Source organism: Chiloscyllium plagiosum, unplaced genomic scaffold (genome assembly GCF_037043375.1).
Source record: "Chiloscyllium plagiosum isolate Xiang-an unplaced genomic scaffold, Cpla_swu_hap1 HiC_scaffold_6, whole genome shotgun sequence".
Classification (NCBI taxonomy): domain Eukaryota; kingdom Metazoa; phylum Chordata; class Chondrichthyes; order Orectolobiformes; family Hemiscylliidae; genus Chiloscyllium; species Chiloscyllium plagiosum.
The window spans coordinates 93,752,452-93,761,298 of NW_028270144.1; the positions used below are offsets into that span (position 1 = coordinate 93,752,452).

Here is an 8,847-nt window from a genome sequence, read left to right on the forward strand (position 1 = left end):
GGTCTCTTTGTTCAGCGACACTCCCTAGGACCATACCATTAAGTGTATAAGTCCTGCTAAGATTATTCACTCCCTCCACCACTGATGCACAATAATAGCAGTGTATATTATCTACAGGATGCATTGCAGAAAACGCCTAAGACTGCATCTTGCAAACCCAAGAGCATTAACATTTAGAATGATAGTAGAGACGTGGGTGTTCCACCGCTGCAAGTTCCACAGCGAGCCACTGACCATTCTGACTTGCAACTATATCTCAGTTCCTTCACTGTCGCTAGGTAAAAACTCTGGAAGTCTGCCTAATAACACAATGAGCGTCCCTCACGAAATGTACAGTAACGATTCAAAGAAGTATCTTTCTACCACATTCTCAAGGGCAACACCCAAATCCCCAAAGTGAAGAAAAGAAAATGTACATTTGCTCTTTTCTTGTGACCGTTTTTGGGCAGCCTAAGTTCTGAAACCTCTCTTTCATGGTAATATAGTAACCTCTGTATTGGTATGAAATACACGGTGCAGGGCTGATTGCCCAGGCTCTGGAGGGCGCTCCTATCTTCGAGTTTTGCTGTGTGTGAGCTGTTTGTGGCGGGTTACTGAAATCTTGCAGACGCTCCGTCTTGGTCGCTGTTCCTTCCCGGAGATGGTGCCTGACAGCTGTTCACTACTGGCCGTGCATGCTCAGCTCATCCCTCTACTCCTCTGTAAGTGCCCTTCCCGCTGCAGGTAGCTGAACACGGTGACCGAAACCGCAGGGAGTCAGCGCCCGGGCGCTACTAGCGTTTGTAAAACACGATGAAGATCAGATGCAGGCTGTAGTTCCAGGGGAATCAGGTGGGAAGCTACATTCTCAGGGAACCAGCGTGTTTTAACCCATTGGTCGGCCCCTGACTTGCAATGTGACGGTGGCTGGCGGGGCCTGAAATCAGTGGAAGAGCTGGACTTTGGGGCTTATGCATTTCCCAAAACAGGGCCTGAGTCAAGGCGTTGTAAATCGCCGGGTGGGACTTGCCGACTGCATATTTCCAGGGTCTAGTTTGGAGGTTTCAGTCACCCCTTCGGCTGTACACAATGCAATACCGAGCACAGCTCCAGTACACAGCATTGAAGGCACTTCCTCCCAAGATCCGGTTTCTGTTTCCAACTTTTTTTAAATGCTCTTCAATTAAAGGAGAACTGCTCGGACCGTTGTTAAGCAGATTAAGATGTAACTTGCAAAATTTCGTATTTAGATTTCAATATCGTATTTAGTATTTTTTTTGTAAAGTCACTTTTATAGCAACTCTATATTTATTGCACCTCAAAGTCTGGTATGAAGTGCGTTGAGACAATTGAGATACTTTATATTCTATATATGGATCTACGAGTTGGAGCAGAATTGGGACCTATTCAATAATATCTGATCTTCAATATCGCTGATGTTGAATTCCACATTTTCAACCATCTTCCTTTATCCACCAAGAATCCGTATACCTCAACCTTACAAACATGCAAAAATCTATCTCCAATGCCCTCCGAGGCAGCGAGTTCCAATCCAACCATCTGAAAGAAAAAGACCCCCTCAACTCCTTGATCATAGGGTGATCCCTAATTTTAAAACAGTGCCCCTTTGTCCTGGACTCACCCACAACAGGAAACATCCTTTTGTCCACCTCATTAAGACCATTCAGGTTCTTGTCCATTTTAATCAAATCACTTTTCTGTCCAACCTGACTAATCCCACAAAACAACGTGACCATCCCAGATTTCAGTCCAGCAAACTTCCGCTGAACCATCACCACCAATGTATGTACAGACTTCCTTAAAATAAGGGGACCAAAACTCTGCATAGTATTTGAGATGTGGTGTTACCAATGTACTGTATAATTAAAGCATAGCATTCTTCCTTTGATGATCTGTTCTTCTCACAATAAGGGATAACCTTTTGTTGCATCGTCTTATCAAATGCTCTCTGGAAATCCAAATAGAGTGTATGTTCAAAGCCCCCTCTTTATGCCTAGTGCATGTAGCTGCATCTAAGAACTCAGTGAATTGTTTAAACTTGATTTCCTTTTCACAAAACCATGCTGACTGTACTGATTAACTTGTTCTTCCAAGTACCAACAGAATGGTCGATTCTTGCTCCTTTCCCACTGCAGCTGTCAAGGTGACCAGCCTGTAGTTTCCTGTTCTTCAGCTTGTTCAGCTTTCAAGCCCACTTGGTTGCCATTACTTAACTTTAAAATACCAGTCTTGGATACGTTCTTCTCCCTTAGGACATGAACCTAAAATTCAAGTATATTAACAACACCTGTACCTTGGGCTGCTTTTAATCTGAGGTTCGAATTGAGAATGTGGTGCTGGAAAAGCACAGCAGGTCAGGCAGCATCCAAGGAGCAGAAAAATCGTTGTTTCATGATGAAGGGCTTTTGCCCGAAACATTGATTTTCCTGCTCCTCGGATGCTGCCTGACCTGCAGTGCTTTTCCAGCACCACATTCACGACTCTAATCTCCAGAATCTGCAGTCCTCACTTTCGCCTATTTAATCTGAAGTTGTTAATTAATCATGTCAGAGTACACAATACTAAGCCTAGTATAAACTGCTCTTGCATTGGTTTCAGAACATGCTGTTCAAAGAAAATCTCTCAAAAACATTTTGTAAATACATTAAAAAAAAATTTCTCATCAACCTGTTGAGAGATGTTATTACATATTTTTGGAGTATTTGAACCTTTTACTTCCTGGCTCAGAGATAGGGACATTACCGCTTCACCACAAGGAGGGCCGATGCTTTTAGTTAAAAAGTGTACTGTTGTTCATCTGCAGTGTTGCTCCAGGACTTAAAAAATCTTGAAATTTCTGCGTTTGTGATGAAGTACCCATTTGCTGTCAACTAGCTCACAATGCAACTGGGAATTTTTGCAATCACTCTGCCTCCTATAGACTCAAAATATTAATGCAATGTGTAAATCTTGTATTCTGAAGCAGAGAATTTCAACATTTTTGCTTGTGAAGTCTCTACCCCATAGAACATAGAATTGTACAGCACAGGAATGGGCCCTTCGACCCATGATGTTGTGCCAAACATGATGCCAAGTTAAACCTGAATAGTATCCATCTGCAAATCCTGGCAGGACTTGCACACTTAATGGTAGTGTCCTGAGGAGTGTTGCCAAACAAAGAGACCTTGGGATGCAGGTTATAGTTTCTTGAAGGTGGAGTCACAGGTAGACAGGGTAGAGAATAGGGCATTTGGTATGGCTGCCTCCCTATTCATGTACTCATCCAGGTGCTTTTTAATTGTAATAGTAATTGTACTGCCTCCACTACTTCTTCTTGTAGCACAATTCATCATGCACCATCCTCTGCGCGAGAAAGTTATCCATCAGGTTCTTTTTAAAGCAGACACCTCTCACCTTAAACCTATGCCCTCTAGTTTTGGAATCTCTCATCCTTGGAGAAGTACCTTAGCTATTCATCCTATCCATGCCCCTCATGATTTTATAAACCCCTGTAAAGTCACCCCTCAGCCTATTACACTCAAGGGAGAAAAGCCAATAGCCTACTCAGCCTCTCCGTATAAATCAAACGCTGCAATCCCGGCAATACCCTTGTAAATCTTTATTGCACCTTCTCAAATTTAACAACATCTTTCCTATAGGAGGGCGGCCAGAATAATATGCAATATTCTAAAACTGGCCTCACCAATGTCTTCTACATCCTCAACATGACATCAATTCTCTTATTGTCAATGTTCTGACCAGTGATCCTTCCAATATCTTTCCTGCTATTTACAGGTTTTCTCCAACAGAAGCTTACACACTGCCTGCTAACTGATCTTCCAAATTGTTTCAGTCTTCCTGTGACATAGGGCACCTTGCTGCTTGGCATCAGATCACTTTTTTTCTCTTTTCCACTTTCTATTTGCTAAAACATTGAGCTATTCACCTGAAGATTATTTTTCAAAATGTCTCATTTCAATATATGTAAACGTACATCCAAACAACCCTGCACAGCTCTCAGAGCTTAAGTGAAACTAAACTATATTTCTTGACTTATAAATACAAAGCACACTTAAAGCTATACATAACTGGATCTATATTAGAACCCAAGTTTCCAGATAATAATAACCCATTAATTGAATGTAAGTTCCCTTCTGCAGAGTGAAAATGGGTAAGATTGGATCTTTTAAATAAAATGACAAATACAGTACAAACCATTGAGTTAGCTTTGTAAGTGAAGTGCTTACTGTTTTTTGATGTGCATGAGGAAGAGTGTCACTTTTCCTTTTAAAACCATTGCTTTAAAGTGATCCTCTCAACAATACATTTAGTGGGCACCTTTGTCGTCTTATAATGTAACAACTAGTCAGGAATGCTTAATAGTCAATAATCAGACTTCAGCCAATCTGGGATCACTGGCTTAACAAATTCATTTCTAATTTTTTGAGCTGGTTACTATAAATCCTTTCCTAAGGCAAATAAGCTATTACAATTCATTTGAGCTAGGCCTGTCATAATGTTGTTCAATTAAATTAAATCTCCCCATAATCTTCCCTATTTCAAAATAAACATTTCTCGTCTTTCTAAATTTTATCCTGACTAAAATCCTCAATTTCTAGCAAAATCCTTGTAAATTATCGCTGTGCCCACTTTTGGGAGCTTACATTGTTCCCTGAAGGTGGCAATGCAGGTCAGTAGAGTGGTTAAGAAGGCGTACGGCATGCTTTCCTTCGTTGCACGAGGTATTGAATACAAGAGTTGGCAGGTCATGTTACAGTTGTATAAAATTTTGGTTTGGTCACATTTGGAATACTGCATATAGTTCTGGTTGCCACATTACCAAAAGGATGTGAATGCTTGAGAGAGGGTGCAGAGTAGGTTCACCGGGATGTTGCCTGGCATGGAGGGCGCTAGCTATGAGGAGAGGTTGAGTAGATGAGGATTATTTTCATTGGAAAGAAGGAGGTTGAGGGGGGGACTTGATTGAGGCCTACAAAATCATGAGCGGTGTAGACAGGGTGGATAGCAAGAAGCTTTTTCCCCAGAGTGGAGGACTCAATTAGTAGGGGTCATGAGTTCAAAGTGAGAGGAGTAAGTTTAGGGGAGATATGTGTGGAAACCTCTTCACACAGAGGGTGGTGGATGCCTGGAACGTGTTGCCGACGGAGGTGGTGGGGGTGAAACAATAGCATCATTTAAGATGTATCTAGATGGATACATGAATAGGCAAGGAGCAAAGGGATACAGATCCTTAGAAAATAACCGGCAGGTTTAGATAGAGGATCTGGATCAGCGCAATCTTGGAGAGTCAAAGGGCCTGTTCCTGTGCTGTAATGTTCTTTGTTCTTTGTTCTACATTCTTCCTCAATGCAATGGCCGAAAGTGTATGATTATTCTTAGCAGTCTCACAAATTTAAAGATCTAACACAAGTGTGAAATAAATTGAAGAGCAGAGAGGGGGATGGGTGTGGAAATTAAATCGTACAGATTGCAACTAAGGATAAATCAAGAATCTAAAAAAATTAATGGTGAATTTTGCATAGTAATTTTCGTCACATTCATGCTGCTAGTGAAAGAAGCAAAACTTTAAGTGATCATCTTTCTGTCAGTTTTCTTTGCTCTAGTATTGTTCTCAGTGCTATTTGGTGGGTAGCACCTTAGCACCTTATTAACTTGTTTTCCCTCATGCACTGTGTCCAAACAACAGCCCCAGCTACTGTCTCGCGCATGGACTGTTTTGCTTTATTCCCCTCCCTCTTTCTCACAACATTTTAATCAAAGTCTGAGATCACAAAGTGACCTCATTCTATTTCATTGTTATTGGATGGTTTCCATTGATTGACAAGGCATCTCAACTCCAATTCTCATTGATTTATTAACAGCTTTTTCTTCATATTTTTGACATCTCCTTTAAAGCTTCGGCCATGAAAACCCTGAATCTAGTGTTTGATTGTGTTTTGTAGAACAGACCAATGAGAGTGAATTTGCATGATTCATTTTTTATGGCTGAGCATGAGAGCTCAATCTCTTCAACCTTGTTAGATAGGATGACAGTTTTATGTCTGATTGAAAGGTTAGTGTGCAGCATTTTCAAAGTCAGTTTGCAAAAGTCTAAATCTCATAACGTAGGAGACTAAGGTTCATGCTGAAATGCATTGAAGTACCATTCTTAGATTGCATTGTGTTACAGTAGCTATCCTTAATTCATCACTGTACAGTCTGTTCTGCTATAACACGGTACGTAGTTGCGTTCTTGTGCAACCTTGTGTTATAGAAGATTGTGCAATAGAAATAACGGGGCCTGTGGAAAAAACAGGGTTAGGGACGGATCACCAAAATTATCTGTAAAAAGCGAAACAAAAATGGTAGTTAGTCTAACACAAGCAATAGCACAGTCTAAATAAATGTTAAAATCATAGATTTTTATGAAATAATACACTAGATTTAATACTTTAAGGGGTTTCTGAGTTTGCTGAGTTTCAGTACCATATGAAGACAGGGGCGGAGGACCATTATCAGCATCATCATTACTTTCAGGTGTAGTTCTGGGTGCAGGGTTATGACGAAAAAATATTTTTAGTCCAGAAGTGGATGACTGAAGCTGAGTGCACATATGCAGCTGCCTATTCTTTAATCAGGTCCATTGTGGAGCAGACAATTGATGTCCCAAAAACAAGGTTCCTATTCTTGGATTACCCTGGAGGACCTTGTCGAACACTCCAGGAAAAATGTGAAGAGCTGCCTGATCAACTCAAACATGATCCGTTTTGCTTTCCTTGCTTTATTTTTTTTTAAAATGAAAGCTGTCTTCCTTTTATTCTAACGCTTTTAAGAGCGACTCAATGTTTTTATTTAAATGGGTAATGGGTAATGTTTTACTACCAAGACCAGTTTTCTTATATATTTTATAGTGTATTGTACTTTTGTGTAAGCACAGCAAAATGTATTTTCTATTCTAATAGCCCTGTCTTTTTGCTCTAGTATTGATTTTCAGCATTGCTTCAAGAGCTGCAAAGGAACAAGACACATCATCACAGGTATGCCATTCCATGTCAACAGAGATTTCTAGAATGGTAATAAAGAAACATGACTACATTTACAGCAGCATTTATTAGCCATCCCTAATTTCCCAGAGGGCAGTTAGGAGATAACCACATTGCTGTGGGTCTGGAGTCACATGTAGTCCAGACTAGGTAAGGTTGGCATCCCTAAAAGGGATTAGTGGCCCATGTGGGTTTTTTTGACAACAGATTCATGGCCATCCTTTGACTCTTAATTCCAGATCTTAATTGAACTCAAAACTCCGTCACCTGCTGTGACAGGATTTGAACCTAAATCCCCAGAGCATTTTTTGCATCTTTTGGTTAACTGCCCACTGATAATACCACTAGGCCATTGGATCTCCAGTTGTATATTTGAGTAGTATAGCCCTAATTCTTGTTTTGATGTTGAGAAAGGGGAATAAAGCTTTTGAGAAGATTCTTCTCAGAGCAATGTGCACATAATGGTTGTAAAAGTGAATTTGTGCTTTCAGCATATATTTGTACAATATTATGATAAATGTCTCAAAATGCTCACTTGAAAGATTGTAGTTGCCAGTAGCCATTATCTTCTTATTAAACCATTCTGTATCAAATTGCATGATCTTCAGAAAAATTATTTTTTGAGTAACATAACCCTTTTACTAAATGTCATGGTGAATGCTGAATTTTTAGCCATTATTCTTTGTTGGGCCAGCAACAGTGGGTTGGCTAATTATAAAAGTACATCTAGTTCTGGAGGCATGTCGCAATGAATAACGAGAATCTTAATTGCTGCAATTTAGTTTGATTTGTTTTTGATTTTTTAATCCTGTCTTTATTACAATCAGCATTTTGATGTCATTTCTGTATTAACCTGATAATCGTTATCTACAGTCAAGTTGAATAAAACAGAATAATCGTTATTCTTGAAAGCTATTTTTGCATTCTGCCTGTTAGGTATACTATGCCACAGTTGCTGTTTTAGTAATATTTCTGAAGGTGAACAACAGATATTCTAAAAACAGTTTTCCTACTTCAAAAATTAATATATGTCAAAAAATTGACAGTGTGTATTTCTAAGGATTATTTTAATTTTGTTTTATATTATAGAAAGTTCTTTTTCTGAGTTAAATTGAAATCAGACAAATGGGAAGGCTAGCCATCTTGTCTTTTAGCAGTTATTGGAGATCATAATTGACATAAACTCATTATTAGTATTTCAGAAAACTATAGAAGATGGTAATAAAACAGCCTCCAACATTCTTCATAGATATTGTCATTCATCCTCTGAGAAGTTGTAAAGATGAATATCAGAACTAGTCCATAGGATGCTACCTTAAAATTTTGCAGCTAAAGTCTTTGTTGGGAATCAATCGCAAAAGTAATTTTGGGAAAATTTAACAATTTCCTCCACCTTTAATATTATTTACGGATTTACTTCTTGCAACATTAGTTGAACTGAGAAAGTATGTGTTGTTGCGTAAAATACCTGTGCAGCATATGCGCAGTTGTGTTCACTTTCAGAATCTCTTTCTGCAGATACCAAGAGGTAGCAGTGAACCACAGAATGCATCTTTAGGTAAGTTACCGAGCAACGATTTTGGGGACTTTCATTTTCTCAGAATCAGTTTTTGTGATATTTGATGTGAAAAAGTAAAACAAAATTTCTTCTCCTTGAAGTTTTCTCTCCTCTTGTTCAGAATGTGTCCATTTCACTTATAGTTTGACAAATGTGAGCTACCTTGCTTCAGTGGCTAATGATAAGAGATAAAAAAAACCTGCAAATTATGGAATCCAAAGTAAAGGCTGGAAAAGGACTGCAAGCCAGGCCGCATCAGGAAGTAGA

The 8,847-nt window shown here is 39.4% G+C and overlaps 1 long non-coding RNA gene across 1 annotated transcript; it reads left to right on the top strand.

Moving 5' to 3' along the window:
- Positions 1-57: 57 nt before the first annotated feature.
- Positions 58-8,612, top strand: LOC148149810 (uncharacterized). Its single transcript, XR_015757366.1, has 3 exons — positions 58-701; positions 6,961-7,016; positions 8,541-8,612. It is a non-coding gene; the product is annotated as an uncharacterized LOC148149810 (long non-coding RNA).
- Positions 8,613-8,847: the final 235 nt, after the last annotated feature.